This window comes from Triturus cristatus, chromosome 7 (assembly GCF_964204655.1).
Source record: "Triturus cristatus chromosome 7, aTriCri1.1, whole genome shotgun sequence".
NCBI lineage: Eukaryota > Metazoa > Chordata > Amphibia > Caudata > Salamandridae > Triturus > Triturus cristatus.
The window spans coordinates 1,771,079,840-1,771,105,908 of record NC_140590.1 but is presented as its reverse complement, the minus strand read 5'-3'; the positions used below and the strand labels follow the sequence as shown (position 1 = coordinate 1,771,105,908).

At 46.3% G+C, this 26,069-nt stretch overlaps 1 long non-coding RNA gene across 7 annotated transcripts in view; it reads left to right on the top strand.

The window, feature by feature from the left end:
- The window catches only part of LOC146813042 (uncharacterized), a 102,007-nt gene extending 77,826 nt beyond the window's left edge, over positions 1-24,181 (top strand). For 5 of the 7 annotated variants that reach the window (XR_014966945.1, XR_014966950.1, XR_014966949.1 and 2 more), the window contains 2 exons: positions 6,795-7,135; positions 14,805-16,233. This is a non-coding gene — a long non-coding RNA (uncharacterized LOC146813042). Of the gene's footprint in view, positions 1-6,794; positions 7,136-14,804; positions 16,234-22,810 lie in introns of those variants that run through there. The other 2 variants (XR_014966947.1, XR_014966948.1) reach the window with 2 other exon arrangements.
- Positions 24,182-26,069: the final 1,888 nt, after the last annotated feature.

The following is a 26,069-nucleotide window of genomic DNA, read 5'->3' as shown; positions in this document are numbered from 1 at the left end:
AGAAATATCAAGGATGCGTGGTATCAAATTCTGGAAAAAATCGCCACAGAGGACCCCCACAACTATCGCTAATGAGATGCAGAGTGGGCGTGAGGCGCGTTAGCACCAGGAAATCTACACCTGCTATGACCTAGTGTAAAGTCAGACGGCAGCCTGCACCACAAAAGGGAGCACAGCCCAGGGCCACATCGGAAGGGCAATAGATGTCATGGAGCCACTCATCAAGGGGCTCGGACACCCAAGAGGGCCACAACACCCACCGCCACCACCCCCATGATCCCCCCGACCAAAGACATGCCGCATCAGCTACACCCAAACATGTACAAAATAATCTGCTTGATTTTGCACAATAACAACTGGTGACATGCATGTGTCATCACAGAAATGAGCATCACACATTCACTTTCGAAGTAACAAATGAAACTTTTTTTAAATGAACACTGAAATTAAATGAAGACACATGGCCGCTCTCCTCGGGACAATCTGTAGGTCACAGTCTGCAAGACAAAAAGACATGATGAGGTGTGTCCTGCGCACATCAAAGGACAGAGAGAGAGCGAAGTAGAGAGAGAGAGGAAGAGAGGGGGAGAGAGAGAGAGAGAGAGAAGAAGAGAGAGAGAAAAAGAGAGAGAAGAAGAGGGAGAGAGAGAAGAAGAGGGCGAGAGAGAGAGAAGAAGAGAGAGAGAATAAGAGGGAGAGGGAGAGAGAGAGAAGAAGAGAGGGAGAGAGAGAGAGTGCCTACCCTGCCCTCCCAGGCCTCACGTCTCACCTGCTGCCACCGGTGTGTCTCCAACCACTTGCCGGTATGTACAGCAGTACACCAGGTCACACATCTGAGTCAGATCCGTCAGCTGAAACAGAGTCCAGATACATGACTGGCACCGTACACACACTTGCACAAGACAACATCGCCTGCCCGACCATGCACACCCAGGCAGAGGCACCCCAACCCCTCCTGACGCCCATCGGAGCATGCCCGCCCATGCACACCCAGGCCTCACTGTCCACCTTCCGCGACCGGCGTGTAGACAGGAGGTCCCACTCCATGTGCCGCTGCAAGCCACAAGCCTGGGGCCCGCGGAAATGGCACCCTCCACACCATGCAGCCACGCTCCGCAGACCACCAGGTCTCACATTTGGTGCTGGATTACTCCATGGCATAAGACATACCAGTGCACCCAGCACCATTGCAGGCTGCACACCCGCTCAGCCCAATGGGTGCCACTAACTCTGGGATCCGGGAAGCAACACCATGTGGCGGTAGGCCCACGCTGCCCGCTGGCTCTGGCCTACCCTGCGGTCCAGCAGGGCACACAAAACCTGACCTGACCGGACCGCCGGGATGGGGCATCATCGCAGGCTGCACACCCGCTCAGCAGCTTAAGGTGCCACTGACCCAGTGCACCCAAAGTCACCGTCCTGTGGTGGGGTGCCTGTGCCATCCGCAAGGCCTCGGATGCCCCTTACCCTGTGCAACCCCAGTCAGCACCACGTGGTGGTAGGCCCATGCCATCCGCTGGGCCTCGGATGCCACTAACCCGGTGCAACCCCACTCAGCGCCACGTGGTGGTAGACCCTGTGCGCAGCAACTCATGGGCCCTTCATGATTGGGAACCGTGGAGCGTCCATCATACAGTCACCACCGGAAGGGGGGGATGTGACGCTGTCGGCCCCTTATGTTGGTGGAGTCAAATGGCCTGTGACGCCTGTGCCAGATGGGTGTGGTGTGTGTGCAAACGTGCCCTCAGGGAGTGGCTGTGACATGCTGACAACAAGACCAGTGACCTGCACACCACCAGCGATTACGCCTGCGACGGGTAGCAATGAGGCTCCCCCTCAGAGCGCAAGCGGAGTGGTCTGGCATGGCGTACGCCGGCGCAATGCAGGACTTGCGACATTGAATCAGGGGCCCTGGGCGTGGTTCAGTGCATGTCCGGACAAGGAAGTGACTGATGTGTGTGTCCCTGTTGTAGTATCCGCGGCACCCGGAACACAATAGGCAATGTGGCACACTGTGACTGGCACCCCACTGGATGAGCATCAGTGACGCAAGGGAAATCACTGTCCCTACATTCATCCACACATTCACACATGAATGATGAACGACATGACACAGCAGTGCGTCACTGGATGTTGGATGTTTATTGCACATCCAGTGCAGTTATGCAGCTGGAGCGGTACAGGGCAATTCTGGGCACACTACACAATATGGGCCCGTGGAGGGCCAGCCAGAGTCCAACCCGGGATGAGAAGTATTGCGGGAGAGGAAGGGTACAGTCCGCAGTCTGGTCGCCGTGTCATTTGTCGTCAAACAGGATGTGGCAGTCCATGTCGCTGTCCAAGGTGAGTGCACCGGAGTGTATCGGGGGTCAGTGGAAGGTCATGAGGCCATGTGCGGGACCAAGCAGAAACGGGCCAGGTGGCGAAAATTAATGCTTTTGCATAATCCTTCTGACCACAGTCCCATCCACGTCCTCGTCCTTGGATGTGTGCTCTGCTCCACCTGTGGCTGTTGCAGTACCAGCTGTGGCACTCTGAGGCAGTGACGCAACAGGTGCCAGAGTGGATACGCCTTCCGCACTGGGATACACTGACTCATCAGGGGGCGGAGATGTGGATGTGTGGGGGCAGCAGCATTCATCAGCACCACACCTTGTGGCAGCAATGGCATGATGAAGTACTGCAGGGCATGGTAGATCCCTCATACATTTTGATGGTTTGCAGCATTGCTTGCCATCCTTTCCGCCTCCATCCACACCATGTCCTCCATGAGCCTCCACATGTGTGCCATCTCACGGCTGGCATCACTGGAGCCACTCTGAGCAGACAGGTGTTCTTCTCTCCGCATCTGCATCATGACTCCAGCGATGTCAGTCAGGGCTCGTTGGAGACCACAGGATGGGCCTAGACACCCAAGAATGGCGTCCAGTTTGGTAGCCATGAGGTCGAACCCCACACGCACCTGCTCAGCCGTCTCCCTCTGGCCCTCCAGCACATGGCGTTGGAAGGCCATGTGTTGTTCCCGGGGGTCTTGGGAGAGTGCCGGGCTGTGGGTGCCTCCTGCTGGGTGGTTTGGGAGGTGGGTGGGGTCTTATCGATGTAGCTGGGCTGCCCTGATCCTGGAGGTGAGTGGCGGATGAGGTCAATGATGTCTTGGATGGTTTGGGTGTCGATGCTGGTGTTGTCCTCCTCATCATCGGTGGAGAGTGGCTGGGACTGCTCTGCAGAAGGTGTTGACAATGCCCCCTGTGATGTGAAGGGGAGATGGTGTATTACAATGTGTCCACATGTTTGTAGCTGCATGGTACATGTTGACATTCAGGCAGTATGGCATTGCACATTGTGACAGTCTGTAGATCTGGGCGAAGACCCAGAGTCATTGTGGGTGTGCACTGTGCTCTGCTTGACTGTGCATGTGTGCCATTGTGGCCATCTCCACCTGTCCCCCAGTACCTGTTGGTCACTCACCCTGTTGCAGTTGTGTTGTGTCCTGTCGAGCAGTGTAAGGTCCCCCGACTCTGGCCACAGTCTCCACATTGATGACTGTCGACACCAGCTCTTCCATGTCATCCAGCTCCAGCTGGGGCGCTGGGCCCCCACCTCCAGTCTGCGTTGCTGCCTTCTGATTGGCAGAGAGTTTCTCCTTGGTCTTCCGCTTGATGTCATTCCATTGCCTCTGGACCTCGTCCATTGTCCTCTTATGCTCTCTGACGGCATTCACCTTGTCCATGATGTCCCGCCATATTCCAGTTTTGGTGCCCAATGACACGTTGGAGGTGACAAAGAGTTGTTGATGGTGTTCTATCACCTCCATGACTATGATCCTGCTCGCCTGCGGACTGAACTTCGTCTTCCTCTTCTTCTTGTCCTTGCCCTTCCCTGTCCCCGAGGTCCCGGGCTGGTCGTCCGGGGTGTTTGTGGGGTTGCGCTCGTCCTCTGAGCCTGCTCCGGCTGACACCATGGTGCTTGGGTGTTGATCAGTTGGTGTTTGTGTGTTTTTCCTACTTTCGTGGTAATTTTTGCCACCTGCCAGGTGTGTGTTGCAGGCCTGGCGCTGCTTATCACTGATTTCCTCATCGCGCTTTGGCCCATCGCGTGTTTTTTGGTGTTGTGGTTTGTGTTTTTATCTCCATCGAGGTGGTTGTATCGTGGACATTGTCCACGGTTTCAGCAGACTATCGCATGGTATGGCCTTGTTGTGAATTCCACGTTGTCACGGGGTTATATTCCAGCGATGGGCTGCTATGCTGAAAGTTGAGTTACGCTACTCTTGCGGTAGTTGTCACACGTTCTTGTGAATCTACCCCTGTGTTTTTCAGGCTGTATATAATGGGATTACATAGTGGAGTTACAACAACATATGACTGAGACAATACTTTGTTGTATTTTACTGAAGCCGTCGATGCTGGTCTCATGTATGTAGAACAGATAACACCATAGAATAATCTAGCCACAGTGAGGTGGAAGGCACAGGTGGAAAAAGCCTTGCACCTCCTCCCTGTAGACCGGATTTTCAGGATTGTTGAGATGATGTTGATATAAGATGCAATAGTTAAAGCAAAAGATGCAACTGCAACTAGAGTACCCATGATGTAGATTGCTATCTCAACAGCACGAGTGCTGCTGCAAGAAAGATTCATTACAGCTGCCACATCACAGAAGAAATGGTTGATTGTGTGAGACCTACATAATGAGAGCCTAGATGTTAGTACAATGTGTGGTAGTGGGTCTAGAAAACGTAATAGCCAACATCAGGCAGCCAGCTTCATAAAAATTACATCATTCATGGTGGTCATGTACCATAAAGGATTGCAAATGGACATCGATCATAAGCCATGACTGTTAGAACCAACATTTCTGTAGACACCATGGAAATGAAAAAAACATCTGCAGCAAACATACATTTAGAGAAATGTGTGTTCCTGCCAGAAAGAAGTGAGCCAGCATGTGTGGAAAAATGATTGTCGTGTAAGTGGCTTAAAGAAAGGATAATTGTGGAAGAAAAAAATACATTGGTGTGTGCAATTGTGTGTTGGAATAGACAATCACCATGATAAGAAGGTTCCCCACAAGTACTAAGGAGTAAATCAGCTAAAATGCCCAAAAAAGTGGAACTAGAAGATGTGGAAAATCATGAAACACACAATGATGAACTCAGCTGCAAAAGATTGATTCTCTCTTGCCCTTGGCTGTGGAATGCAGTCTTATGGTGTCGGTAGATCAAGAATATCTGCAATCAAAGACAAAACAAATGTCAATATAGAACACCAGTGGCATAGTTATCAAAGAGATGTGTCGCCCTTGCACAATCTAAGGCAGCGAAAGGGCAACGTAACTATTTAGTTAGATCTATCACGCCATGCAAGGTCACCATGCATGGTCCTGAGTGGCTTGATAAATCTAGAGTAACACAACGCAGCAAAAATCGCTACATTGCATTACTCTACCCCAACATCCAACCATGGATTTTGGCACATTCCCAGATTTCATAATACTGGTAGATCTGGGAATGCATCAAAATGCTAAACCATCCCAAGTGCAGCATAACAAGGACAAATATCTTTATTTCTCCTCGTTTTTTCCTCTTTCTATGTGTGCTGCATTCTGCAGGGCACGTAGAAAGAAGAAAATGCCTCAGAGTATTGTTTTTGTGAATTAAAAAATGTCCTTCCTGCACAAAAGCAATCCTGCTCATAAACCAGGCACCCTTGCACATTGAGCGCTAGCACAAGGAAAATATATGAAAGCACCGTATATTGTTAAAAATGGCGCATTTCTGCTCTTTCCCTTTCACGCAGAGATGCGCAGCAAAGTGGCTTGCCGCGCTGCGTGATTTCTTGATAAATGTGTCCCTCACTGTTTTGGGTGGGAGAATGGATGCACATGTTTAGCAGTCACAGTTCACATGTTCAGAATCAGAAGAAACGTATTGAATTATTGAAACAAAATATAGGTGTAAGTCAGTTCTAATTGCAATTCTAATTGCAGCTGGTTCTTGGTATTCATCCTTTTTCATTTTCATGGGACAATGGCTAGGATGCATGATGTCTATTGCTGATGTATAGGTTAGTTACTTATATCCCTGCAAGAATGTAGCTGTAAATGTTCAAAACTTAGCACAATCAATCTAAGAATCCACTTATAAGAAATGTTTTAAAGTGCTGCAAATTAGATAATGGCTGCGACCCTCTGTATAATTATAAGGCATAGATTTCCCAGAAGTATTAGATGTTCCTGAGCAATGTTTAGATCTGGCACTACAAAGAACTTATTTTATGAACAGCTACTTAGAGAGTAGTCTTTGGGTCACCTTCTTCATCCTTTAGCTGATTAGTAGGTTTGTTACCTTCAGACACTGTTCGCCTGAAATTTCTTTCACTTTTTGCTTCAATCCACAACATTTTGTACAGTTTTTACATTTTTCATTCACTGCTGAATTGACTCAGCAAATCAATCCAATCAGCTCCTCTGAGCTGCTTTCCATGAAATCTTTCAAATGCTTTTCTCTGACACACATTGTACGTTGTCCTTTTCAGCCAATGCTTAGGTGGTAGGTCTGTGTCCAACCACAGTGCTAATTGAATGTACTTTTGCTGATGTGTTACTAAAGCACTGCTAAACAAAGTGTACACACCGCAGAGAACGTAATAATAATGAGTACTACAGGGTTTTAACAATATTAAAACAAGGTGCATGGAGTAAGTAAAACAAAATAGCAAAGAAGAAAATATAATGTAATCAGAAAGTAAAACTTGTTTCAAGGTTTCAACCTCTGTTGGTCTTTCATCCTTTAGAAGCCAACGGAGATCAAATCGTGTTGGGTCAAAAGATGATGGATCGGCGAAGAAAATTTGAAGAATTTAAAGTTCCTTCAAGTGAAGTACTGATTGGATCCTGCCAGAACTTTGTCTTAGACTGGTCACTACACAATGAAGGATTGTGACTGATCATTTGCAGAGGCGGCATGCATCAGCTCTCCGTTGAATCCACTCCACCTCCACTGGATCAACGCTAAACGCAGCAGTGATGTCATGAACCAAAGAGGAAGCGGTCTGGAACAAACAATTATCTAAATAAAGAACTAAAATAACAGATTGAAATAACCAAGTAAAACAATGTTGCTGGAAATTCTCAGGTAGATTAGTGATCCCTATATTTTGTTAACTGGTCTTGAGATGACCTACTAACATCGGAGGCTGAAATGACTCTGAAATGGAAGGAAATGTTATCCAAAGTTCCAGCATAATAGTTCCTTCTCAAAAGAGGGGGGATGAAGAATAGCTTCTGCCTATTTGCCCAACCGGACTCTGGTGGTTGCATTTTCCTTGTGGCTAAATGGATATTAATCATAAATCTGTTATACAATGTTTGCCATCTCATAATACTTGCTTTGATATTGTTCGGCATATTATTTATGTCTGCAGCAACATAAGCTAGGTGTAGTCTTTCTCATGGGCATCAATTGGGGATCACCTGGGGTAGCAACTGTGACCCCTAAGCAACCCAATGTGACCCCTGCCACTTTACTTGAGACCCCTAGCTCTTTATCACGGCACAGCAAGTTCAGTTTAAATGAGTAAGTACAAAATTAGCAGCTTATTGGAAACCCAGGACTGGACTATGTAGTACAACATGTGCACTGCTGCAATTCGTTTGTAGCCACATCTGGATGAGCTAGTGCAACGAAGTGCAATCCAGTGCACAGTCATATGCTTAAAGGCTCCGCGGATTTGCCCTGCTGAACCTCATTCGAGCCATTACCAGTGCCAGCTGTGAGCATCAGCCACAACAGAATGTGTGGTTCACTGTCTGCATTGAGTTGAAGGAGCCCACACTATTGAGGCGTGGGAGCTCTTAATGAGCAGGTAGGTCATAGGACTGTCAGTTGATTTTACAAGTGGGCCATCGGTGAATTGCTTCATATTTCATTATAGATGAAATGTCAGTCTGGGCCTCTCATATATTTCCACCATATTTCTCCCATATGCTACGTCATGAGAGAGCCTTCTTTTCTATTCATAATAGTGCCTTGTTGGCGCATCTGTTGCATTCTGCTGACATCATGTCAGCATCCATTAACTTGGAATCTGACTTTTTTTCAGATTCCATGTACTGATTTGAAGTGGGCATTCTGTGGATGGTCAGTTGCCTCCTCACCAGCCAGGGAGTGTCTGCACTTTCTTGCTGTTATGTCTGCAATAAAAGAAGGTTCTCCTTACCTGGTTGAAGTGGTCCTTATCTTCTTTACAACAGTTTTTGATGATGACCTAGCCAGGAGGATTACTACAAGGACATTAGAAATAAGGCTAGCAGCAAATGACGATTGGAGTTGAGTGGAGCACAGCAGCAAGGGACTAGAAACGAAGAGGAGGGTAGTGGAGTTACCCTAAGATATCCCATTGTCAACCAATCGAGCCACCTAGGTGCTCATTGCTCTCATTCGCTGTAATTCCCTGGACAACAAGTAAGGGGGCATATGAGTTTTGGGGTGTTGTGTGCTCCTGCACAGAAAGTGATGACGTGCCATAACGGACTGTGAAGTGTGTGCACAACATGGATCACAGGAGTCACCCTCCTTGGAACATGCAGTGTCCATGTTGAATTGAGATGCATGGTCTCTACCGGCTGCCATGGATATTTTTAGCGTAGGATGTCCGTTGTGTAACCATTTATTGGCGGCCATATTTTTTAAGTTTTCTACAGGCGGCTATCGTCATTGATAGCGTAAATCTAGAGGCAGAGATATTGGCAGTCATTTTAGTTTTCTTTCTCCAATGACTGCACATCAGCGCATATGGTTCGTGTGGTTGCACGATGATATGCACACCTAAATCAGCAAAGCAGCTGTGCCAGTGCCTGTGGTCTGCATTATAGGGTGAGTCACATCACGTTGGAGTACAAAGTTCAGCTTTTGGCAAGGGCGATCTGCACACCGCAAAGAGGACTTTGACATTTCTAGTCACAACTCTTCAGTCAACTTACAATGAGTTACGTATATCTATCAACAGTGATACGCAACTTCTGTCTGTTAAATTATTTCAATTTTGGATTCCTTCATTTTTATTTTAACATTAAATTGGAGTGAGTCATGCGTATCAGACAACGGTGATACACACATATGTGGTTATTGAAGAACTGCATCCTCAGATTGCCCAGGCCTGATGATTATAAGGAAGCAGTTTGTAGATTGGGGGCAAGATATAATAAGGAGGAGTCTCTAGTCATGATTTGCTATAAGTTTTATACCCCACATCAGAAAAATAATGAGTCCATTGATGAGTTCATAGCAAGATTGAGGGAATTGTCCATTCAATGCAAATATGGTACCATGACAAACAAACTGATCGGAGATCAGTTAATTGTTCAATGTAACAATACAAAGATTCAAGAGAGACTTTGGGCCACCCACTCAGCAGCTTAAGGTTCTACTGACTCAGTGAACCCAAAGTCACTGTCCTGTGATGGGGTGCCTGTGCCGTCCGCAAGGCCTCGGATGCCCCTTACCCTGTGCAACTCCAGTCAGCGCTACGTGGTGGTAGGGCCATGCCGTCCGCTGGGCCTCGGATGCCACTAACCCGGTGCAACCCCACTCAGCGCCATGTGGTGGTAGACCCTGTGCGCAACCACTCATGGGCCCTTCATGATTGGGAACCGTGGAGAGTCCATCATACAGTCACCACCGGAAGAGGGTGATGTGACGCTGTCGGCCCCTTATGTTGGCGGAGTCAAATGGCCTGTGACGCCTGTGCTAGATGGGAGTGGTGTGTGTGCAAACGTGCCCTCAGGGAGTGGCTGTGACATTCTGACAACTAGACCACTGACCTGCACACCACCAGCGATTTACGCCTGCGACGGGTAGCAATGAGGGCTCCCCCTCAAAGCGCAAGCGGAGTGGTCTGGCATGGCGTACGCCGGCGCAATGTAGGACTTGCAACATTGAATCAGGGGTCCTAGGCGTGGTTCAGTCCATGTCCGGACAAGGAAGTGACTGATGTGTGTGTCCCTGTTGTAGTATCCGCGGCACCCGGAACACAATAGGCAATGTGGCACACTGTGACTGGCACCCCACTGGATGAGCATCAGTGACGCAAGGGAAATCACTGTCCCTACATTCATCCACACATTCACACATGGTTGATGAACGACATTACACAGCAGTGCGTCACTGGATGTTTATTGCACATCCAGTGCAGTTATGCAGCTGGAGCGGTACAGGGCAATTCCGGGCACACTACACAATATGGGCCCGTGGAGGGCCAGCCAGAATCCATTCTGGGATGAGAAGTATTGCGGGAGAGGAAGGGTACAGTCCGCAGTCTGGTCGCCGTGTCATTTGTCGTCAAACAGGATGTGGCAGTCCATGTCGCTGTCCAAGGTGAGTGCACTGGAGTGTATCGGGGTCAGTGGAAGGTCATGAGGCCATGTGCGGGACCAAGCAGAAACAGGCCAGGTGGTGAAAATGAATGCTTTTGCATAATTCTTCTGACCACAGTCCCATCCACGTCCTCGTCCTCGGATGTGTGCTCTGCCCCACCTGTGGCTGTTGCAGTACCGGCTGTGGCACTCTGTGGCAGTGACACAACAGGTGCCAGAGTGGATGCGCCAGCTGCACTGGGATACACTGACGCACCAGGGGGCGGAGATGTGGATGGTGTGGGGGCAGCAGCATTCATCAGCGCCACACCTTGTGGCAGCAATGGCATGATGAAGTACTGCAGGGCATGGTAGATCCCTGCTACATTTTGATGGTTTGCAGCATTGGCTGCCATCCTTTCCGCCTCCATCCACACCATGTCCTCCACGAGCCTCCGCATGTGTGCCATCTCACGGCTGGTATCACTGGAGCCACTCTGAGCGGACAGGTGTTCTTCTCTCCGCATCATGACTTCAGCGATGTCAGTCAGGGCTCATTGGAGACCACGGGTGGGCCTAGACACCCAAGGATGGCATCCAGTTTGTTAGCCATGAGGTCGAACCCCACCCACACCTGCTCAGCCGTCTCCCTCTGGCTCTCCAGCACATGGTGTTGGAAGGTCATGTGTTGTTCCTGGGGGTCTTTGGAGAGTGCCGGGTTGTAGGTGCGTCCTACTGAGTGGTTTGAGAGGTGGGTGGGGTCTTATCGATGTAGCTGGGCTGCCCTGATCCTGGAGGTGAGTGGCGTATGAGGTCAATGATGTCTTGGATGGTTTGGGTGTCGATGCTGGTGTTGTCCTCCTCGTCATCGGTGAAGAGTGGCTGGGACTGCTCTGCAGAAGGTGTTGACAATGCCCCCTGCGATGTGAAGGGGAGATGGTGTATTACAATGTGTCCACATGTTTGTAGCTGCATGGTACATGTTGACATTCAGGCAGTATGGCATTGCACATTGTGACAGTCTGTAGATCTGGGCAAAGACCCAGAGTCATTGTGGATGTGCACTGTGCTCTGCTAGACTGTGCATGTGTGCCATTGTGGCCATCTCCACCCGTCCCCCCAGTACCTGTTGGTCACTCACCCTGTTGCTGTTGTGTTGTGTCCTGTCGAGCAGTGTCCAGTCCCCCCGGCTCTGGCCACAGTCTCCACACTGATGAGTGTCGACTCAATGTCATCCAGCTCCAGCTGGGGCGCTGGGCCCCCACCTCCAGTGTGCGTTGCTGCCTTCTGATTGTTTCTCCTTGGTCTTCCGCTTGATGTCATTACATTGCCTCTGGACCTCGCCCATTGTCTTCTTATGCTCTCCGACGGCATTCACCTTGTCCATGATGTCCCGCCATATTCCAGTTTTGGTGCCCAATGACACGTTGGAGGTGACAAAGAGTTGTTGATGGTGTTCTATCACCTCCATGACTATGATCCTGCTCGCCTGCGGACTGAACTTCGTCTTCCTCTTCTTCTTGTCCTTGCCCTTCCCTGTCCCCGAGGTCCCGGGCTGGTCGTCCGGGGTGTTTGTGGGGTTGCGCTCGTCCTCTGAGCCTGCTCCGGCTGACACCATGGTGCTTGGGTGTTGATCAGTTGGTGTTTGTGTGTTTTTCCTACTTTCGTGGTAATTTTTGCCACCTGCCAGGTGTGTGTTGCAGGCCTGGCGCTGCTTATCACTGATTTCCTCATCGCGCTTTGGCCCATCGCGTGTTTTTTGGTGTTGTGGTTTGTGTTTTTATCTCCATCGAGGTGGTTGTATCGTGGACATTGTCCACGGTTTCAGCAGACTATCGCATGGTATGGCCTTGTTGTGAATTCCACGTTGTCACGGGGTTATATTCCAGCGATGGGCTGCTATGCTGAAAGTTGAGTTACGCTACTCTTGCGGTAGTTGTCACACGTTCTTGTGAATCTACCCCTGTGTTTTTCAGGCTGTATATAATGGGATTACATAGTGGAGTTACAACAACATATGACTGAGACAATACTTTGTTGTATTTTACTGAAGCCGTCGATGCTGGTCTCATGTATGTAGAACAGATAACACCATAGAATAATCTAGCCACAGTGAGGTGGAAGGCACAGGTGGAAAAAGCCTTGCACCTCCTCCCTGTAGACCGGATTTTCAGGATTGTTGAGATGATGTTGATATAAGATGCAATAGTTAAAGCAAAAGATGCAACTGCAACTAGAGTACCCATGATGTAGATTGCTATCTCAACAGCACGAGTGCTGCTGCAAGAAAGATTCATTACAGCTGCCACATCACAGAAGAAATGGTTGATTGTGTGAGACCTACATAATGAGAGCCTAGATGTTAGTACAATGTGTGGTAGTGGGTCTAGAAAACGTAATAGCCAACATCAGGCAGCCAGCTTCATAAAAATTACATCATTCATGGTGGTCATGTACCATAAAGGATTGCAAATGGACATCGATCATAAGCCATGACTGTTAGAACCAACATTTCTGTAGACACCATGGAAATGAAAAAAACATCTGCAGCAAACATACATTTAGAGAAATGTGTGTTCCTGCCAGAAAGAAGTGAGCCAGCATGTGTGGAAAAATGATTGTCGTGTAAGTGGCTTAAAGAAAGGATAATTGTGGAAGAAAAAAATACATTGGTGTGTGCAATTGTGTGTTGGAATAGACAATCACCATGATAAGAAGGTTCCCCACAAGTACTAAGGAGTAAATCAGCTAAAATGCCCAAAAAAGTGGAACTAGAAGATGTGGAAAATCATGAAACACACAATGATGAACTCAGCTGCAAAAGATTGATTCTCTCTTGCCCTTGGCTGTGGAATGCAGTCTTATGGTGTCGGTAGATCAAGAATATCTGCAATCAAAGACAAAACAAATGTCAATATAGAACACCAGTGGCATAGTTATCAAAGAGATGTGTCGCCCTTGCACAATCTAAGGCAGCGAAAGGGCAACGTAACTATTTAGTTAGATCTATCACGCCATGCAAGGTCACCATGCATGGTCCTGAGTGGCTTGATAAATCTAGAGTAACACAACGCAGCAAAAATCGCTACATTGCATTACTCTACCCCAACATCCAACCATGGATTTTGGCACATTCCCAGATTTCATAATACTGGTAGATCTGGGAATGCATCAAAATGCTAAACCATCCCAAGTGCAGCATAACAAGGACAAATATCTTTATTTCTCCTCGTTTTTTCCTCTTTCTATGTGTGCTGCATTCTGCAGGGCACGTAGAAAGAAGAAAATGCCTCAGAGTATTGTTTTTGTGAATTAAAAAATGTCCTTCCTGCACAAAAGCAATCCTGCTCATAAACCAGGCACCCTTGCACATTGAGCGCTAGCACAAGGAAAATATATGAAAGCACCGTATATTGTTAAAAATGGCGCATTTCTGCTCTTTCCCTTTCACGCAGAGATGCGCAGCAAAGTGGCTTGCCGCGCTGCGTGATTTCTTGATAAATGTGTCCCTCACTGTTTTGGGTGGGAGAATGGATGCACATGTTTAGCAGTCACAGTTCACATGTTCAGAATCAGAAGAAACGTATTGAATTATTGAAACAAAATATAGGTGTAAGTCAGTTCTAATTGCAATTCTAATTGCAGCTGGTTCTTGGTATTCATCCTTTTTCATTTTCATGGGACAATGGCTAGGATGCATGATGTCTATTGCTGATGTATAGGTTAGTTACTTATATCCCTGCAAGAATGTAGCTGTAAATGTTCAAAACTTAGCACAATCAATCTAAGAATCCACTTATAAGAAATGTTTTAAAGTGCTGCAAATTAGATAATGGCTGCGACCCTCTGTATAATTATAAGGCATAGATTTCCCAGAAGTATTAGATGTTCCTGAGCAATGTTTAGATCTGGCACTACAAAGAACTTATTTTATGAACAGCTACTTAGAGAGTAGTCTTTGGGTCACCTTCTTCATCCTTTAGCTGATTAGTAGGTTTGTTACCTTCAGACACTGTTCGCCTGAAATTTCTTTCACTTTTTGCTTCAATCCACAACATTTTGTACAGTTTTTACATTTTTCATTCACTGCTGAATTGACTCAGCAAATCAATCCAATCAGCTCCTCTGAGCTGCTTTCCATGAAATCTTTCAAATGCTTTTCTCTGACACACATTGTACGTTGTCCTTTTCAGCCAATGCTTAGGTGGTAGGTCTGTGTCCAACCACAGTGCTAATTGAATGTACTTTTGCTGATGTGTTACTAAAGCACTGCTAAACAAAGTGTACACACCGCAGAGAACGTAATAATAATGAGTACTACAGGGTTTTAACAATATTAAAACAAGGTGCATGGAGTAAGTAAAACAAAATAGCAAAGAAGAAAATATAATGTAATCAGAAAGTAAAACTTGTTTCAAGGTTTCAACCTCTGTTGGTCTTTCATCCTTTAGAAGCCAACGGAGATCAAATCGTGTTGGGTCAAAAGATGATGGATCGGCGAAGAAAATTTGAAGAATTTAAAGTTCCTTCAAGTGAAGTACTGATTGGATCCTGCCAGAACTTTGTCTTAGACTGGTCACTACACAATGAAGGATTGTGACTGATCATTTGCAGAGGCGGCATGCATCAGCTCTCCGTTGAATCCACTCCACCTCCACTGGATCAACGCTAAACGCAGCAGTGATGTCATGAACCAAAGAGGAAGCGGTCTGGAACAAACAATTATCTAAATAAAGAACTAAAATAACAGATTGAAATAACCAAGTAAAACAATGTTGCTGGAAATTCTCAGGTAGATTAGTGATCCCTATATTTTGTTAACTGGTCTTGAGATGACCTACTAACATCGGAGGCTGAAATGACTCTGAAATGGAAGGAAATGTTATCCAAAGTTCCAGCATAATAGTTCCTTCTCAAAAGAGGGGGGATGAAGAATAGCTTCTGCCTATTTGCCCAACCGGACTCTGGTGGTTGCATTTTCCTTGTGGCTAAATGGATATTAATCATAAATCTGTTATACAATGTTTGCCATCTCATAATACTTGCTTTGATATTGTTCGGCATATTATTTATGTCTGCAGCAACATAAGCTAGGTGTAGTCTTTCTCATGGGCATCAATTGGGGATCACCTGGGGTAGCAACTGTGACCCCTAAGCAACCCAATGTGACCCCTGCCACTTTACTTGAGACCCCTAGCTCTTTATCACGGCACAGCAAGTTCAGTTTAAATGAGTAAGTACAAAATTAGCAGCTTATTGGAAACCCAGGACTGGACTATGTAGTACAACATGTGCACTGCTGCAATTCGTTTGTAGCCACATCTGGATGAGCTAGTGCAACGAAGTGCAATCCAGTGCACAGTCATATGCTTAAAGGCTCCGCGGATTTGCCCTGCTGAACCTCATTCGAGCCATTACCAGTGCCAGCTGTGAGCATCAGCCACAACAGAATGTGTGGTTCACTGTCTGCATTGAGTTGAAGGAGTCCACACTATTGAGGCGTGGGAGCTCTTAATGAGCAGGTAGGTCATAGGACTGTCAGTTGATTTTACAAGTGGGCCATCGGTGAATTGCTTCATATTTCATTATAGATGAAATGTCAGTCTGGGCCTCTCATATATTTCCACCATATTTCTCCCATATGCTACGTCATGAGAGAGCCTTATTTTCTATTCATAATAGTGCCTTGTTGGCGCATCTGTTGCATTCTGCTGACATCATGTCAGCATCCATTAACTTGGAATCTGACTTTTTTTCAGATTCCATGTACTGATTTGAAGTGGGCATTCTGTGGATGGTCAGTTGCCTCCTCACCAGCCAGGGAGTGTCTGCACTTTCTTGCTGTTATGTCTGCAATAAAAGAAGGTTCTCCTTACCTGGTTGAAGTGGTCCTTATCTTCTTTACAACAGTTTTTGATGATGACCTAGCCAGGAGGATTACTACAAGGACATTAGAAATAAGGCTAGCAGCAAATGACGATTGGAGTTGAGTGGAGCACAGCAGCAAGGGACTAGAAACGAAGAGGAGGGTAGTGGAGTTACCCTAAGATATCCCATTGTCAACCAATCGAGCCACCTAGGTGCTCATTGCTCTCATTCGCTGTAATTCCCTGGACAACAAGTAAGGGGGCATATGAGTTTTGGGGTGTTGTGTGCTCCTGCACAGAAAGTGATGACGTGCCATAACGGACTGTGAAGTGTGTGCACAACATGGATCACAGGAGTCACCCTCCTTGGAACATGCAGTGTCCATGTTGAATTGAGATGCATGGTCTCTACCGGCTGCCATGGATATTTTTAGCGTAGGATGTCCGTTGTGTAACCATTTATTGGCGGCCATATTTTTTAAGTTTTCTACAGGCGGCTATCGTCATTGATAGCGTAAATCTAGAGGCAGAGATATTGGCAGTCATTTTAGTTTTCTTTCTCCAATGACTGCACATCAGCGCATATGGTTCGTGTGGTTGCACGATGATATGCACACCTAAATCAGCAAAGCAGCTGTGCCAGTGCCTGTGGTCTGCATTATAGGGTGAGTCACATCACGTTGGAGTACAAAGTTCAGCTTTTGGCAAGGGCGATCTGCACACCGCAAAGAGGACTTTGACATTTCTAGTCACAACTCTTCAGTCAACTTACAATGAGTTACGTATATCTATCAACAGTGATACGCAACTTCTGTCTGTTAAATTATTTCAATTTTGGATTCCTTCATTTTTATTTTAACATTAAATTGGAGTGAGTCATGCGTATCAGACAACGGTGATACACACATATGTGGTTATTGAAGAACTGCATCCTCAGATTGCCCAGGCCTGATGATTATAAGGAAGCAGTTTGTAGATTGGGGGCAAGATATAATAAGGAGGAGTCTCTAGTCATGATTTGCTATAAGTTTTATACCCCACATCAGAAAAATAATGAGTCCATTGATGAGTTCATAGCAAGATTGAGGGAATTGTCCATTCAATGCAAATATGGTACCATGACAAACAAACTGATCGGAGATCAGTTAATTGTTCAATGTAACAATACAAAGATTCAAGAGAGACTTTGGGCCACCCACTCAGCAGCTTAAGGTTCTACTGACTCAGTGAACCCAAAGTCACTGTCCTGTGATGGGGTGCCTGTGCCGTCCGCAAGGCCTCGGATGCCCCTTACCCTGTGCAACTCCAGTCAGCGCTACGTGGTGGTAGGGCCATGCCGTCCGCTGGGCCTCGGATGCCACTAACCCGGTGCAACCCCACTCAGCGCCATGTGGTGGTAGACCCTGTGCGCAACCACTCATGGGCCCTTCATGATTGGGAACCGTGGAGAGTCCATCATACAGTCACCACCGGAAGAGGGTGATGTGACGCTGTCGGCCCCTTATGTTGGCGGAGTCAAATGGCCTGTGACGCCTGTGCTAGATGGGAGTGGTGTGTGTGCAAACGTGCCCTCAGGGAGTGGCTGTGACATTCTGACAACTAGACCACTGACCTGCACACCACCAGCGATTTACGCCTGCGACGGGTAGCAATGAGGGCTCCCCCTCAAAGCGCAAGCGGAGTGGTCTGGCATGGCGTACGCCGGCGCAATGTAGGACTTGCAACATTGAATCAGGGGTCCTAGGCGTGGTTCAGTCCATGTCCGGACAAGGAAGTGACTGATGTGTGTGTCCCTGTTGTAGTATCCGCGGCACCCGGAACACAATAGGCAATGTGGCACACTGTGACTGGCACCCCACTGGATGAGCATCAGTGACGCAAGGGAAATCACTGTCCCTACATTCATCCACACATTCACACATGGTTGATGAACGACATTACACAGCAGTGCGTCACTGGATGTTTATTGCACATCCAGTGCAGTTATGCAGCTGGAGCGGTACAGGGCAATTCCGGGCACACTACACAATATGGGCCCGTGGAGGGCCAGCCAGAATCCATTCTGGGATGAGAAGTATTGCGGGAGAGGAAGGGTACAGTCCGCAGTCTGGTCGCCGTGTCATTTGTCGTCAAACAGGATGTGGCAGTCCATGTCGCTGTCCAAGGTGAGTGCACTGGAGTGTATCGGGGTCAGTGGAAGGTCATGAGGCCATGTGCGGGACCAAGCAGAAACAGGCCAGGTGGTGAAAATGAATGCTTTTGCATAATTCTTCTGACCACAGTCCCATCCACGTCCTCGTCCTCGGATGTGTGCTCTGCCCCACCTGTGGCTGTTGCAGTACCGGCTGTGGCACTCTGTGGCAGTGACACAACAGGTGCCAGAGTGGATGCGCCAGCTGCACTGGGATACACTGACGCACCAGGGGGCGGAGATGTGGATGGTGTGGGGGCAGCAGCATTCATCAGCGCCACACCTTGTGGCAGCAATGGCATGATGAAGTACTGCAGGGCATGGTAGATCCCTGCTACATTTTGATGGTTTGCAGCATTGGCTGCCATCCTTTCCGCCTCCATCCACACCATGTCCTCCACGAGCCTCCGCATGTGTGCCATCTCACGGCTGGTATCACTGGAGCCACTCTGAGCGGACAGGTGTTCTTCTCTCCGCATCATGACTTCAGCGATGTCAGTCAGGGCTCATTGGAGACCACGGGTGGGCCTAGACACCCAAGGATGGCATCCAGTTTGTTAGCCATGAGGTCGAACCCCACCCACACCTGCTCAGCCGTCTCCCTCTGGCTCTCCAGCACATGGTGTTGGAAGGTCATGTGTTGTTCCTGGGGGTCTTTGGAGAGTGCCGGGTTGTAGGTGCGTCCTACTGAGTGGTTTGAGAGGTGGGTGGGGTCTTATCGATGTAGCTGGGCTGCCCTGATCCTGGAGGTGAGTGGCGTATGAGGTCAATGATGTCTTGGATGGTTTGGGTGTCGATGCTGGTGTTGTCCTCCTCGTCATCGGTGAAGAGTGGCTGGGACTGCTCTGCAGAAGGTGTTGACAATGCCCCCTGCGATGTGAAGGGGAGATGGTGTATTACAATGTGTCCACATGTTTGTAGCTGCATGGTACATGTTGACATTCAGGCAGTATGGCATTGCACATTGTGACAGTCTGTAGATCTGGGCAAAGACCCAGAGTCATTGTGGATGTGCACTGTGCTCTGCTAGACTGTGCATGTGTGCCATTGTGGCCATCTCCACCCGTCCCCCCAGTACCTGTTGGTCACTCACCCTGTTGCTGTTGTGTTGTGTCCTGTCGAGCAGTGTCCAGTCCCCCCGGCTCTGGCCACAGTCTCCACACTGATGAGTGTCGACTCAATGTCATCCAGCTCCAGCTGGGGCGCTGGGCCCCCACCTCCAGTGTGCGTTGCTGCCTTCTGATTGTTTCTCCTTGGTCTTCCGCTTGATGTCATTACATTGCCTCTGGACCTCGCCCATTGTCTTCTTATGCTCTCCGACGGCATTCACCTTGTCCATGATGTCCCGCCATATTCCAGTTTTGGTGCCCAATGACACATTGGAGGTGATGAAGAGTTGTTGATGGTGTTTCTATCACCTCCGTGACTATGATCCTGCTCGCCTGCGGACTGAACTTCGTCTTCCTCTTCTTCTTGTGCTTGCCCTTCCCTGTCCCCGAGGTCCCGGGCTGGTCGTCCGGGGTGTTTGTGGGGTTGCGCTCGTCCTCTGAGCCTGCTCCGGCTGCCTCCATGGTGCTTGGGTGTTGATCAGTATGTGTTTGTGTGTTTTTTCTACTTTCATGGTAATTTTTGCCACCTGCCAGGTGTGTGTTGCAGGCCTGGCGCTGCTTATCGCTGATTTCCTCATTGCGCTTTGGCCCATCGCGTGTTTTTTGGTGTTGTGGTTTGTGTTTTTATCTCCATCGAGGTGGTTGTATCGCGGACATTGTCCACGGTTTCAGCAGACTATCGCATGGTATGGCCTTGTTGTGAATTCCATGTTGTCACGGGTTTTATTCCCGCGATGGGCTGCGATGCTGAAAGTTACGTTACGCTACTTTTGCGGTAGTTATCACACGTTTTTGTGAATATACCCCTGTGTTTTTCAGGCTGTACATAATGGGATTACATAGCGGAGTTACAGCAACATATGACTGAGACAATACTTTGTTGTATTTTACTGAAGCCGTCGATGCTGGTCTCATGTATGTAGAACAGATAACACCATAGAATAATCTAGCCACAGTGAGGTGGAAGGCACAGGTGGAAAAGGCCTTGCACCTCCTCCCTGTAGACCGGATTTTCAGGATTGTTGAGATGATGTTGATATAAGATGCAATAGTTAAAGCAAAAGATGCAACTGCAACTAGAGTACCCATGATGTAGATTGCTACCTAAACAGCACGAGTGCTGCTGCAAGAAATATTAATTATAGCTGCCACATCACAGAAGAAATGGTTGATTGTGTGAGACCTACATAATGAGAGCCTGGATGTTAGTACAATGTGTGGTAGTGGATCTAGAAAACTTAATAGCCAACATCCGGCAGCCAGCTTCATACAAATTACATCATTCATGGTGGTCATGTACAGTAAAGGATTGCAAATGGACATCGATCATAAGCCATGACTGTTAGAAGCAACATTTCTGTAGACACCATGGAAATGAAAAAAACATCTGCAGCAAACATACATTTAGAGAAACGTGTGTTCCTGCCAGAAAGAAGTGAGTCAGCATGTGTGGAAAAATGATTGTCGTGTAAGTGAATTAAAGAAAGGATAATTGTGGAAGAAAAAAATACATTGGTGTGTGCAATTGTGTGTTGGAATTGACAATCACCATGATAAGAAGGTTCCCCACAAGTACTAAGGAGTAAATCAGCTAAAATGCCCAAAAAAGTGGAACTAGAAGATGTGGAAATTCATGAAACACACAATGATGAACTCAGTTGCAAAAGATTGATTTTCTCTTGCCCTTGGTTGTGGAATGCAGTCTTCTGGTGTTGGTAGATCAAGAATATCTGCAATCAAAGATAAAACAAATGTCAATATAGAACACCAGTGGCATAATTATGAAAGATATGTGTCACCCTTGCACAATCTAAGGCAGCGAAAGGGCAACATAACTATTTAGTTAGATCTATCAAGCCATGCAAGGTCACCATTCATGGTCCTGAGTGGCTTGATAAATCTAGAGTAACACAACGCAGCAAAAATCGCTACATTGCATTACTCTACCCCAACATCCAACCATGGATTTTGGCACATTCCCAGATTTCATAATACTGGTAGATCTGGGAATGCATCAAAATGGTAAACCATCCCAAGTGAGGCATAACAAGGACAAATACCTTTATTTCTCCTCGTTTTTTCCTCGTTCTATGTGTGCTGCATTCTGCAGGGCACGTAGAAAGAAGAAAATGCCTCAGAGTATTGTTTTTGTGAATGAAAAAATGTCCTTTCTGCACAAAAGCAATCCTGCTCATAAACCAGGCACCCTTGCACATTGAGCGCTAGCATAAGGAAAATATATGAATGCACCGTATATAGTTAAATATGTCGTATTTCTGCTCTTTCCCTTTCACGCAGAGAAGCTCAGCAAAGTGGCTTGCCGCGCTGCGTGATTTCTTGATATATGTGTCCCTCACTGTTTTGGGTGGGATAATGGATGCACATGTTTAGCATTCACAGTTCACATGTTCACAATCAGGAAAAACGTATTGAATTATTGAAACAAAATATAGGTGTAAGTCAGTTCTAATTGCAATTCTAATTGCCGCTGGTTCTTGGTATTCATCCTTTTTCATTTTCATGGGACAATGGCTAGGATGCATGATGTCTATTGCTGATGTATAGGTTAGTTACCTATATCCCTGCAGGAATGTAGCTGTAAATGTTCAAAACTTAGCACAATCAATCTAAGCATCCACTTATAAGAAATGTTTTAAAGTGCTGCAAATTAGATGATGGCTGCGACCCTCTGTATAATTATAAGGCATAGATTTCCCAGAAGTATTAGATGTTCCTGAGCAATGTTTAGATCTGGCACTACAAAGAACTTATTTTATGAACAGCTACTTAGAGAGTAGTCTTTGGGTCACCTCCTTCATCCTTTAGCTGATTAGTAGGTTTGTTACCTTCAGACACTGTTCGCCTGAAATTTCTTTCACTTTTTGCTTCAATCCACAACATTTTGTGCAGTTTTTACATTTTTCATTCACTGCTGAATTGACTCAGCAAATAAATCCAATCACCTCTTCTGAGCTGTTTTCCATGAAATCTTTTAAATGCTTTTCTTTGACACACATTGTACGCTGTCCTTTTCAGCTAATGTTTAAGTGGTAGGTCTGTGTCCAACCACAGTGCTAATTGAATGTACTTTTGCTGATTTGTTACTAAAGCACTGCTAAACAAAGTGTACATACAACAGAGAACGTATTAATAATAAGTACTACAGGGTTTTAACAATATTAAAACAAGATGGAGTAATTAAAACAAAATAGCAGAGAAGAAAATATAATGTAATCAGAAATTAAAACTTGTTTCGATGTTTCAACCTCTGCTGGTCTTTCATCCTTTAGAAGCCAACGGAGATCAAATCGTGTTGGGTCAAAAGATGATGGATCGGCGAAGAAAATTTGAAGAATTTAAAGTTCCTTCAAGTGAAGTACTGATTGGATCCTGCCAGAACTTTGTCTTAGACTGGTCACTACACAATGAAGGATTGTGACTGATCATTTGCAGAGGCGGCATGCATCAGCTCTCCGTTGAATCCACTCCACCTCCACTGGATCAACGCTAAACGCAGCAGTGATGTCATGAACCCAAGAGGAAGCGGTCTGGAACAAACAACTATCTAAATAAAGAACTAAAATAACAGATTGAAATAACCAAGTAAAACAATGTTGCTGGAAATTCTCAGGTAGATTAGTGATCCCTATATTTTGTTATGTGGTCTTGAGATGACCTACTAACATCGGAGGCTGCAATTACTCTGAAATTAAAGGAAATATTAGCCAAAGTTCCAGCATAATAGTTCCTTCTCAAAAGAGGGGATGAAGAATAGCTTCTGCCTATTTGCCCAACCGGACTCAGGTGGTTGCATTTTCCTTGTGGCTAAATGGATATTAATCATAAATCTGTTATACAATGTTTGCCATCTCATAATACTTGCTTTGATATTGTTCGGCATATTATTTATGTCTGCAGCAACATAAGCTAGGTGTAGTCTTTCTCATGCGCATCAATTGGGGATCACCTGGAGTAGCAACTGTGACCCCTAAGCAATCCAATGTGACCCCTGCCACTTTACTTGAGACCCCTAGCTCTTTATCACGGCACAGCAGGTTCAGTTTAAACGAGCAAGTAAAAAATTAACAGCTTATTGGAAACCCAGGACTGGACTATGTAGTACAACATGTGCACTGGTGCAATCCGTTTGTAGCCACATCTGGATGAGCTAGTGCAACGAAGTGCAATCCAGTGCACAGTCATATGCTTAAAGCCTTCGTGGATTTGCCCTGCTGAACCTCATTCGAGCCATTACCAGTGCCAGCTGTGAGCATCAGCCACAACAGAATGTGTGGTTCACTGTCTGTATTCAGTTGAAGGAGTCCACACTGTTAAGGCGTGGGAGCTCTTAATGAGCAGGTAGGTCATAGGACTGTCAGTTGATTTTACAAGTGGGCCATCGGTGAATTGCTCTATATTTCATTATAGATGAAATGTCAGTCTGGGCCTCTCATATATTTCCACCATATTTCTCCCATATGCTACGTCACGAGAGAGCCTTATTTTCTATTCATAATAGTGCCTTGTTGGTGCATCTGTTGCATTCTGTTGACATCATGTCAGCATCCATTAACTTGGAATCTGACTTTTTTTCAAATTCCATGTATTGATTTGAAGTGGACATTCTGTGGATGGTCAGTTGCCTCCTCACCAGCCAGGGAGTGTCTGCACTTTCTTGCTGTTATGTCTGCAATAAAAGAAGGTTCTCCTTACCTAGTTGAAGTGGTCCTTATCTTCTTTACAACAGTTTTTGATGATGACCTAGCCCGGGGGATTACTACAAGGACATTAGAAATAAGGCTAGCAGCAAATGACGATTGGAGTTGAGTGGAGCACAGCAGCAAGGGACTAGAAACTAAGAGGAGGGTAGTGGAGTTACCCTAAGACATCCCATTGTCAACCAATCGAGCCACCTAGGTGCTCAGTGCTCTCATTCGCTATAATTCCCTGGACAACAAGTAAGGGGGCATATGAGTTTTGGGGTGTTGTGTGCTCCTGCGCATAAAGTGATGACGTGCCATAATGGACTGTGAAGTGTGTGCACAACATGGATCACAGGAGTCACCCTACTTGGAACATGCAGTGTCCATGTTGAATTGAGATGCATGGTCTCTACCGGCTGCCATGGATATTTATAGCGTAGGATGTCCGTTGTGTAACCATTTATTGGCGGCCATATTTTTTAAGTTTTCTACAGGCGGCTATCGTCATTGATAGTGCAAATCTAGAGGCAGAGATATTGGCAGTCATTTACTTTTCTTTCTCCAATGACTGCATATCAGCGCATATGGTTCATGTGGTTGCCCGATGATATGCACACCTAAATCAGCAAAGCAGCTGTGCCAGTGCCTGTGGTCTGCATATAGGGTGAGTCACATCACGTTGGAATACAATGTTCAGCTTTTGGCAAGGGCGATCTGCACACCGCAAAGAGGACTTTGACATTTCTAGTCACAACTCTTCAGTCAACTTACAATGAGTTACGTATATCTATCAACAGTGATACGCAACTTCTGTCTGTTAAATTATTTCAATTTTGGATTCCTTCATTTTTATTTTCACATTAAATAGGAGTGAGTCATGCGTATCAGACAACGGTGATACACACATATGTGGTTATTGAAGAACTGCATCCTCAGATTGCCTCAATTTAAATTTTTTATCTTTGCAGTGTTATATATTCAGTATTATGTCTGTACCACAAGGGTCAGTAGTTCTAGCACCAAATTTCATAACACAAACCAGGCCACCACCGGTACCATGGGAAGATTGAATTTTGGTCCATTGGATGGGCAAGTGTTTAGTCCAAAGAGAAAAAAGCACTGTTGCTCAGTACATTAGGTAAAGAGCTGCAACTTATTTTTTAGATATTTGCTGCAAGCACTACAAGAACATGGGCAACCCAGGCCTGATGATTATAAGGAAGCAGTTTGTAGATTGGGGGCAAGATATGATAAGGAGGAGTCTCTAGTCATGATTCGCTATAAGTTTTATACCCCACATTAGAAAAATAATGAGTCCATTGATGAGTTCATAGCAAGATTGAGGGAATTGTCCATTTAATGCAAATATGGTACCATGACAAACAAACTGATCGGAGATCAGTTAATTGTTCAATGTAACAATACAAAGATTCAAGAGAGACTTTGGGCCACCAAGGATCCCTATTTGAAAGCAGCCATTGATGTGGCCAAGGTTGTTAAACAATCTGAATTTTGCATGAGGACGTTAGAGAAGAAAAATCAAGGGCATGATTTGGCTGAGATATCTGAGAGTGGTAATTTTGATTGGTGCAAGTATGGTGAAATGGAAGCAGGTGTTGTGTCTGCTGTAAAGAATAGGAACAGGGTAGGTAAGAAAGTTGTGCAATCTAAATCGGATTCAAGAATGCGCAACAGGTTTGTTAATACTGGGCATTCAGATGATTCCAATTTTTTTTATTTCGCAACCAACAAGCTAAAGTATGGCCACATAGGACATTACGCCAGCATGTGTTAGACAAAAATGCGGGGCAAGGTGGCAGTGGTTCGTGATTCTATAGGCATGGAT